This window comes from Dama dama, chromosome X (genome assembly GCF_033118175.1).
Source record: "Dama dama isolate Ldn47 chromosome X, ASM3311817v1, whole genome shotgun sequence".
Lineage (NCBI taxonomy): Eukaryota > Metazoa > Chordata > Mammalia > Artiodactyla > Cervidae > Dama > Dama dama.
The window spans coordinates 41,844,473-41,853,998 of NC_083714.1; positions in this window are offsets into that span (position 1 = coordinate 41,844,473).

The window sequence follows — 9,526 nt, forward strand, 5'->3', positions numbered from 1 at the left end:
TCCATGACAATTACTAGCTGTAAATGTAAAAAGTATACAAAATCCCAGCATACATTCTGGGCCAGTTGGCACCAATGAGAGTGTTCAGACATTTATTTCCTAAGCCTGAAATTCCAAAGGAATGTTATGAAGTCCTCTGGACTAAAATCCAACTCCTAGATTTGCGGCATCTGCCCATTTAATAAACTTGCCTCTGTGTATTCCTTGAATAAGTTGACTTAATAGAACCAAAGACAGAGACCAAAGCAAGAAGTTTCCTCTAGGACATTCTTAAGCTTTGTTTGGACACTTCCTAAGACTACTTTGGGGTTTTCTAAGTTACCTCTGCCCTCCCCCTTCGCTCTCTGCCCTCCCTCTCCAAGCTAACTGCTTTGCTGATCATGCTGTTTGCTTGTATTTTCATGTGTATCTGGTTGGACTGTTTTGGTATAAGGGAGTCACTGAGGATCTCTCTTTCAGCTTCAGTTTTACTCTGTGTCACTAAGTCCAAAGGATAGAAAGCCCCATTTACAGGCCATGGAGTGAATGCTTCTGAGATATCTTTTCTGCAGTCTGTAGCAACTAGGGATTTGCATTACTTTGCCTTTTGCCTATATGTTAAGACACATAATTTACTTACTTTTAAAACGAAATAGTATATATTGATATTTCATTGTTTCTTTGTTTTTCTTTGTTTCCATTTGTCTCTCTAAGCTGTGAGCTGAGAGGTTTGAGAGCCAGACTTTGAAATGAGTCAGCTGTTTAGAGCTTAGACACTGAAAGAGGTTTCCGTAGCAACGGGAGATGTGTGGGAAAGCCTTATGCACACTATAGCTTAGGAAGCAGGATTTACTGGCTGAATCGCAAAGCTTTCCCTCCGTCCAGGAGGTATTTTCTTAGTACAGGGATACTTGATCTGTGTTAGTTTTAGCTAACATCCAATTTCTTCTCAGGGTGAACTTTGCATTTTGTGGAAATAAATTAAATACTGATATTAAACACATACTGTTTCAAAAAAAATAATCACAAAATCAATAAAGCAGTATTAACTAAAGGAACTAAGCATTAGTCAATGGTAAATAGCAAAAGTATCTTATTGATCTCATCACATATTCACTGCTACAATGAATTCAATCTGGCAGATGTCTTGCCTGCATTCCTGTCTATAAAATGGTCATTAAATAAATATATAGAAAACATCTGACGCCTAGTAGGTTTCCTAGAAGAGATTTCATATTTCAGACAGCCAATCCTTATTTGACCTATGGCCAGCTAACTTGATTGATTAGAAACTGACTAAGCAAACCAAGTCTTCTGGTCCGATTCAATAGCCACTTAATGCTAGGTCACTGCATTGTGATGCAGGCATCGGGCAGAAGTGAAGGAATCAGTGTATTTCCATGTCCACAATTAGAGAAACAACTCCAAGGGCATTTCCTAGGAAATTCATTCCACATACACTGCCTGGAGTTTTGAAAACAAATTACAAAAGGACTTGTGATCTAAGAAATGTTGCAGTTGGACTATAAACAAATTTGGCCATATGAAAAATTTTACAAAATACTGTATCTTAACCTAGAGCTAAACATGGTAATTTGTTAGGCCAGGGTTCTCCTCCTATAATCTTTAGGGCTATTGTGGCTTATTAAAAACCAGCTTTTCTCTTTATTTCTGTTGATGGCCTCCACACTCTTGTTACCATTCTGCTGGAAGTAAGCCTTATCTCTCTGATAGAATCATTTTGATTTCTAAAATGACCTCAGAATTTTAGCTAAAAACTACCTCAAATTAGTGATCATGATAATTCAAATATTAGTGGTCTTTTAAAAGTGGCTATTACCAAAAGCTATGTGGGAATCCATACAAACTAGCAGCAATGCTTTGTAACTTCAAAGTATTCTATGATTGTAGACTTGGATCCATATTTATAGAAAGTCAGAGCAAGAATTGCTTTTGTGATCACGTATTCCAGCTTCCTCATTTTACGGATAACAAGGCTTTTGTTGACAAAAGAGCCTTTGTCCTTCAATTACATTAAATTAAGTGAGATTTGGGGCTTCCCAGGTGGCACAAAGTGGTAAAGAACCCACGTGCTAATGCAGGAGATACTTGGGTCAGGAAGATCCCCTGAAGGAAGAAATGGCAACCCACTCCAGTATACTTGCCTGGGAAATCCCATGGACAGAGGAGCCTAGCAGCCTATGGTCCATAGCGTCACAAAGAGCTGGACACGCCTGAAGCAACTATGCATGCACACAAGTGAGATTTGGAGATGGTTTCATTTGAAATACATTTTCAATTCCCTGCTAATATATATTTGAATGTCAAATTATATTTGGTTTACATATCTGTATTTCTTTAAAAGAACTTACATATCTGTAAGGTATTTAATGGAATTGGAAATAAAACTTAATCATCTGTGTCTAGGTTCTATGACTTTTCATTGACAACTAAAATGGTCTCCCCTCTTCCTTGAGGATAAATGTTGAAAATGCCTAGTATCAATCAGACTTCTCTGTAATGGTCATAAACACTGAATATGTAAGTGGCACACTAACTCTTATTTCTGCATGGATATAACAGTATTAAAGCTATAGCTATAGACTCAACAAGCTACATCATTCAAAACAAAGTATCTTATGGTTCAAATGAAAGAATTTTCGTATTAGTTGTCTTTTATCAGGTAGGCCCTAAATAGAAAGCATGCCTATAAAACAACTTTTCAAATATGTACTAATTTGACTATTGGACCTGCTTTCCATATTGGAAGCACTGAAATAGTTAAATTAACCCAAATCTTAATTACCAGTGTGTTGAGTAATTAATGTTTTAAACAAATATATGTGACACATGGTTTAAGGTTAGTAACGCTTATCAAGTGAGTGAATGAGGGAATGAACATCCTCAGTTGATTTTGATCAGTCTCTCTCATGAACCCCTTATCCTCTATCCCATCCTCCCGAGTTGGGAGTACTAAAGAATGCATCACACACCATATACATTTACAATGTGATCTTTTTCTTTGAATCTCAAGGCTAATAGCTCTGCCCAGATACTAGACATGTCTTCCTGAACTGTGAGCTCTTCCATCCCAAACCAAGCAAACACACTTTTCCATAGTCCCCTCTTCCAATCACGTTCAGTTTTATTCCAAATAATTTTGTCCCTGGTAGTAACACTTTTATTCTCTCAACCTATTCAGGCTTAAAACCTTGAATCATCTTTGGCAGTTTCTACTCACAGAACTCTCATTTCAATTAGTCATAGACTCTATCCATTTTCTTTCAAAATGACTGTCATTTTCATCCAAATGCATGCATTTCATCCAAATGTGTTCTTCTCTATGCATGCCTGCATGCTAAGCCGCTTCAGTTGTGCCCGACTCTTTGTGACCTTATGGACCATAGCCCACCAGGCTCCTCTGTCCATGGGATTCCCCTGGCAAGAATACTGGAGTGTGTTGCCATGCTCTCCTCCAGGGGATCTTCTTGACCCAGGGATCGAACCTGTGTCTCTTAAGTCTCCTGCATTGCCAGGCAAGCTCTTTACCACTAGTGCCACCTGGGAAGCCCTTTCCCTTCTCTATGCCCATTTCCAAAGATTTATCTGCTTACTCTTGGATGATGACAATAGCCTCCTATCCCAGCCCTCACTTTCCGAGTTCTCTCTCACCCCAAATGATCTCCATTGTTCTCCCTCTCTGCTATCTGCTACAGCATTTCCAATTTGTGTCTCTCAGTTTAGCACTAAATTCCATAATTTTGCACTGGTTTTCATTGCTGTGTGGAAAGCTCATTTCCCCAATGTATTATAAACCCCTTAAAGGCAAGCATAGCTTAAACTGCTCTGTATGTCTTACAGCCCTGGGCACAGAGTGGCCACTCCCTCTCTCTTAAAATAAGAGAAGCTCATGAGTAAAAAATAAATAGAAGGCAGAATAATAGGAAGCAGACAAGGAGAAAATAATCAGAGGAAATGAAAGGGGGTTTTCCTGTGCAAAAATACCCTTACAAAGCGAGATCTCCCTATCCTATCCCACTCTACCTCTGTTGGACTCGCCCTAGTGGAGCAGTTACCATGCTTCTATTCTCTTTACCTAGTGTCATTCTTTTGGTTGGTCTGAATAATCTAAAAGGGAGGAAGCAATGGCAGGGGTGAGCGCTCAGCCTTAGCATCAAAATAGGACCCATGGCAGCACTGGTATCTTGGTTGCAATACTGAATTTTGAGATGATTTGGAAAGACAATGGGAAATGAAGGGTCTTTGCTAAAGAAACAATAAACCCTCTCCTTTCTCTAGCAGGAACTACCATTAAAAGCTGTTTAGAGTTGCATATCTCTAGTTTCCCATAGACTTCCACAGAAAATCTCACATCATCATGCCTTAGGTTTGTGACACTGTTCACCAGAAGGGGCTTAGATATGTTTCAACCACACAGCCCCCAAATCACAGAGACTAAAGACACAAATATTTCTCACTGATACAAAGTCAATTGGGGAGCATTTGGGAGGTGGGGTTTTCCACCATTTAGTGACTCAGAGACTGAGGCTCCTTCTGTCCTCAGAACATATATTCTCCATGGTTACTAAAGAAAGGGAATAGAGAGCTTGGAGATGCCTATGAACTCTTAATGCTTTGACTTAGCAGTTACATGTCACACCCACTCAGTCCATTAGCAGAGTTTTCACATTGTTCCAACATAACTAAAAGGATACTGGGCTGTTTATGGGATCACATGGAAAGCTGGGAAAGGACTGATGTCTTCCACAAGCACCATTATGTTATCCGAGGAGTTTTGCATCAATTTATCACTTGATTCCCACAACAATTCTGTGAGGTGTCTGGGACAGATAGCAACTCCTTTGTCAAGAAGTAGCAACCAAGACCCAGACTGCAAAAGCGACTTTTCTAGGTTACACATTTAACTAGTGGCAGAGGTAGAATTAGAAACCAAGGGGCCTCTTTTCACTACTGAGCTCTTTGTGCTTTAAAATATTTACTGCTGGAAAGAAAAAAATCAATGGCTAAGTGCAAGCCAAGAAGATAAAGATGGTTGACTCACTTCATACTCAGTCACTTTCAGCCACTTCCAGATTCAATGAAAATATCTCTCTTCAGATTGTAATTATACTAAATAAAATTATCTAGAAAGTTTTTAAAGAAATTATCAGATATTTAACTATTTTTAACTAGACCCATGGACTTTTTTTATTGGCAAAAAAGAAAAAAAAGAAATCTCTATTGACCTGTAAGTAGTTACCACCACAAAGCAGATTGAAAGAAATAGTAGAGAAATCTTGCTTAGCAGGCAAAAGAGATGCTGAAAGGAAATTTAATCAAAGGAAGCTTAATATTAAATATGTAGTCTGTTGGTCATGTGACCGACATGAATATACCCATGAATATATTATGCCATACAGATAACTGGTCAACTACACTTCAAAATAATGGATGTGTCCCATTCATTACTAGGCTTCTCCTTATACTCACCTCTTCTGCACTAATATACCTCAGATTTAATACCTGTCACATTGTGTTGCAAATGCTGATGTGCTTGTTCTTCCCTTTCCTGCAACCTTTGAAAACAAAGATCATGTGTTATTGATTGTTATTGATTGTCCTTTCTTGTCCCCCCTTCGATGGTTCCCTTGGCTTTAGTTGATCACTTTCATATCCCTCAGTGCTCTGTCCTAGGTCCAGTACTCTTCCCAATCTATACTAACCTCTTGGGAGGTTTCATTTACTCCCATGGATTTAAGTACCATCAATATTGTGGTGATGCCTAATCTCTGACTCTGATTGACCTTTAGATCCACCAGTCATTCTCTACAGGACTTGTCCATTGGTCATGAAACTCAATACATTGCCAGGTGACCCAATTCTCTCCCTTACCACCCCCAAACTGCTACTGTTCCTATGTTCCTTGACTCTTTGAATGGCACCATTATCCAACTGATAATGCAAGCCAGATATTTGGTAGTCATTCTCCTCCTCCCTATTCATTTCCCACCACAATCAATCAATCATCAAATCCTGACTTATTTCCTAAAACATTGCTCAAATCCATAAAATTTCTCCCCATCTCCATATCTACTACATTAATCACAACAGTATTAGCTCCCAACTGGAATACTCCAATCTTTCCTCTTCTATCCCGTTTTCTATACATCGAAGAGAGTGATCTCTCTAAAATACCAGTATGATCTTGTCAGTGCCATATGTAGAAGTAATCGATTATCTGTTGTTACTAGGTGCTTTGAGTACACAAAGATAAAAATCTAGATGAGGGTGGCATTATGAATTGAATGCTTGTGCCCCGCAAGTTCATATGTTGAAACACCAATCCCAGTGTGATATTTATTAGATGGAGTCTTTGGAAAGCAATTGGGGTTGCACTAGGTTTAGATGCAGTCATGGGGGTGGAGCTCTCATGAAGAGGATTAGTGCCCATATAGGAAGAGGTCAGAGATCTAGCTAGCTTCCTTTCCAACACTGTGAAGATACAAGGAGAAGTCAGAAATCTATAGCCTGGAAGAGAGTCCTCCTCAGAACCTGACCATACAGACACCATGACATGGAACTTTCAGTATCCAGAAAAGTGAAGTGAAAGTTTTAGTTGCTCAGTCATGTCCAACTCTGTGACCTCATGGACTATAGCCCACCAGGCTCCACTGCCCATGGAATTCTCCAAGCTAGAATATTGGATTGAGTTGCTATTTCCTCCTCCAGGGGATCTTGACTCAGGGATAGAACCTGGATCTCCTCCATTGTCTGCAGATTCTACACTATATGAGCCACCAGGAAAGCCAGTCTCCAGAAATGTGAGAAATAAACTTCTGTTGTGTTTGTAAACTACCCAGTCTGTGGTACTTTGTTTATAGAAGCTTGAACTAACTAAGATGAAGGTTGAAAGAAAAGATAGTCTAAAATCAGTTAGGATTTTTAGAGACAAATAGCAAAAACTAACTGGATAACTTAAGGGGAGAAGTTTGTTGAAAGGATATTGGAGAGTTCACATAATCAACAGGATATCTGGCAAAGGAAGTTTACAAAAATACAGATATATGGAGGCTAAACAACACGCTTCTGAATAACCAACAAATCACAGAAGAAATCAAAAAAGAAATCAAAATATGCATAGAAACAAATGAAAACGAAAACACAACAACCCAAAACCTATGGGATTCAGTAAAAGCAGTACTAAGGGGAAGGTTCATAGCAATACAAGCTTACCTCAGGAAACAAGAGAAAACTCAAACAAATTACCTAACTCTACACCTAAAGCAACTAGAAAAAGAAGAAATGAAGAACCCCAGGGTTAGTAGAAGGAAAGAAATCATAAAAATGAGGCCAGAAATCAATGAAAAAGAAACAAAGGAGACTATAGCAAAAATCAACAAAACTAAAAGCTGGTTCTTTGAGAATATAAATAAAATAGACAAACCATTAGCCAGACTCATCAAGAAAAAAAGGGAGAAGAATCAAATCAACAAAATTAGAAAAGAAAATGGAGAAATCACAACAGACAACACAGAAATACAAAGGATCATAAGACACTACTATCAGCAACTATATGCCAATAAAATGGACAACTTTGAAGAAATGGATGAATTCTTAGAAAAGTATAACTTTCCAAAACTGAATCAGGAAGAAATAGAAAATCTTAACAGACCCATCACAAGCATGGAAATAGAAACTGTAATCAAACATCTTCAAACAAACAAAAGCCTAGGACTAGATGGCTTCACAGGTGAATTCTACCAAAAATTTAGAGAAGTGCTAACACCTATCTTACTCAAACTCTTCCAGAAAATTGCAGAGGAAGGTAAACTTCCAAACACATTCTATGAAGCCACCATCACCTTAATACCAAAGCCAGACAAAGATGCCACAAAAAAAGAAAACTACAGGCCAATATCACTGATGAACATAGATGCAAAAATCCTCAACAGAAGTCTAGCAAACAGAATCCAACAACATATTCAAAAGACCATACATCATGACCAAGTGGGCTTTATCCCAGAGATGCAAGGATTCTTCAATATTTGCAAATCAATCAATGTGATACACCACATAAACAAATTGAAAGATAAAAACCATATGATTATCTCAATAGATGCAGAGAAAGTCTTTGACAAAATTCAACATCCATTTATGATAAAAAAAAAAAAACCCTCCAGAAAGCAGACATAGAAGGAACATACCGCAACATAATAAAAGCCATATATGATAAACCCACAGCAAACATTATCCTCAATGGTGAAAAATTGAAAGCATTTCCCCTAAAGTCAGGAACAAGACAAGGGTGCCCACTCTCACCACTACTATTCAACAGTTTTGCAAGTTTTAGCCACAGCAATCAGAGAAGAAAAAGAAATAAAAGGAATCCAGATTGGAAAAGAAGAAGTAAAACTCTCACTGTTTGTAGATGACATGATCTTCTACATAGAAAACCCTAAAGACACCACCAGAAAATTACTAGAGCTAATCAATGTAAAGTTTCAGGATATAAAATTAACACACAGAAATCCCTTGCATTCCTATACACTAACAATGAGAAAACAGAAAGAGAAATTAAGGAAACAATTCCATTCACCATTGCAACAGAAAGAAAAAAATACTTAAGGAATAAATCTACCTAAAGAAACAAAAGACCTATATATAGAAAACTATAAAACACTGATGAAAGAAATCAAAGATGACCCAAATAGATGAAGAAATATACCATGTTCATGGATTGGAAGAATCAATGCAGTGAAAATGAGTATAATACGCAAAGCAATCTATAGATTCAATGCACTCCCTATCAAGCTACCAATGGTATTTTTCAGAGAACTAGAACAAATAATTTCACAATTTGTATGGAATTACAAAAAACCTTGACTAGCCAAAGCAATCTTGAGAAAGAAGAACAGAACTGAAGGAATAAACCTGCCTGACTTCAGACTCTACTACAAAGCTACAGTCATCAAGACAGTATGGTACTGGCACAAAGATCGAAATACAAGTCAGTGGAACAAAATAGAAAGCCCAGAGATAAATTCACACACCTAAGGACACCTTATCTTTGACAAAGGAGGCAAGAATATACAATGGAGAAAAGACAATCTCTTTAACAAGTGGTGCTGGGAAAACTGGTCAACCACCAGTAAAAGAATGAAACCAGAACACTTTCTAACACCATACACAAAAATAAACTCAAAATGGATTAATGATCTAAATGTAAGACCAGAAACTGTAAAACTCCTAGAGGAGAACATAGGCAAAACACTCTCTGACATAAATCACAGCAGAATCCTCTATGACCCACCTCCCAGAGTAATGGAAATAAAAGCAAAGATAAACAAATGGGATCTAATTCAACTTAAAAGCTTTTGCACAATTGAGGAAATTATAAGCAAGGTGAAAAGATAACCTTCAGAATGGGAGAAAATAATAGCAAACGAAGCAACAGACAAAGAATTAATCTCAAAAATATACAAGCAGCTCTTGCAGCTCAATTTCAGAAAAATAAATGACCCAATTAAAAAATGGGCCAAAGAACTAA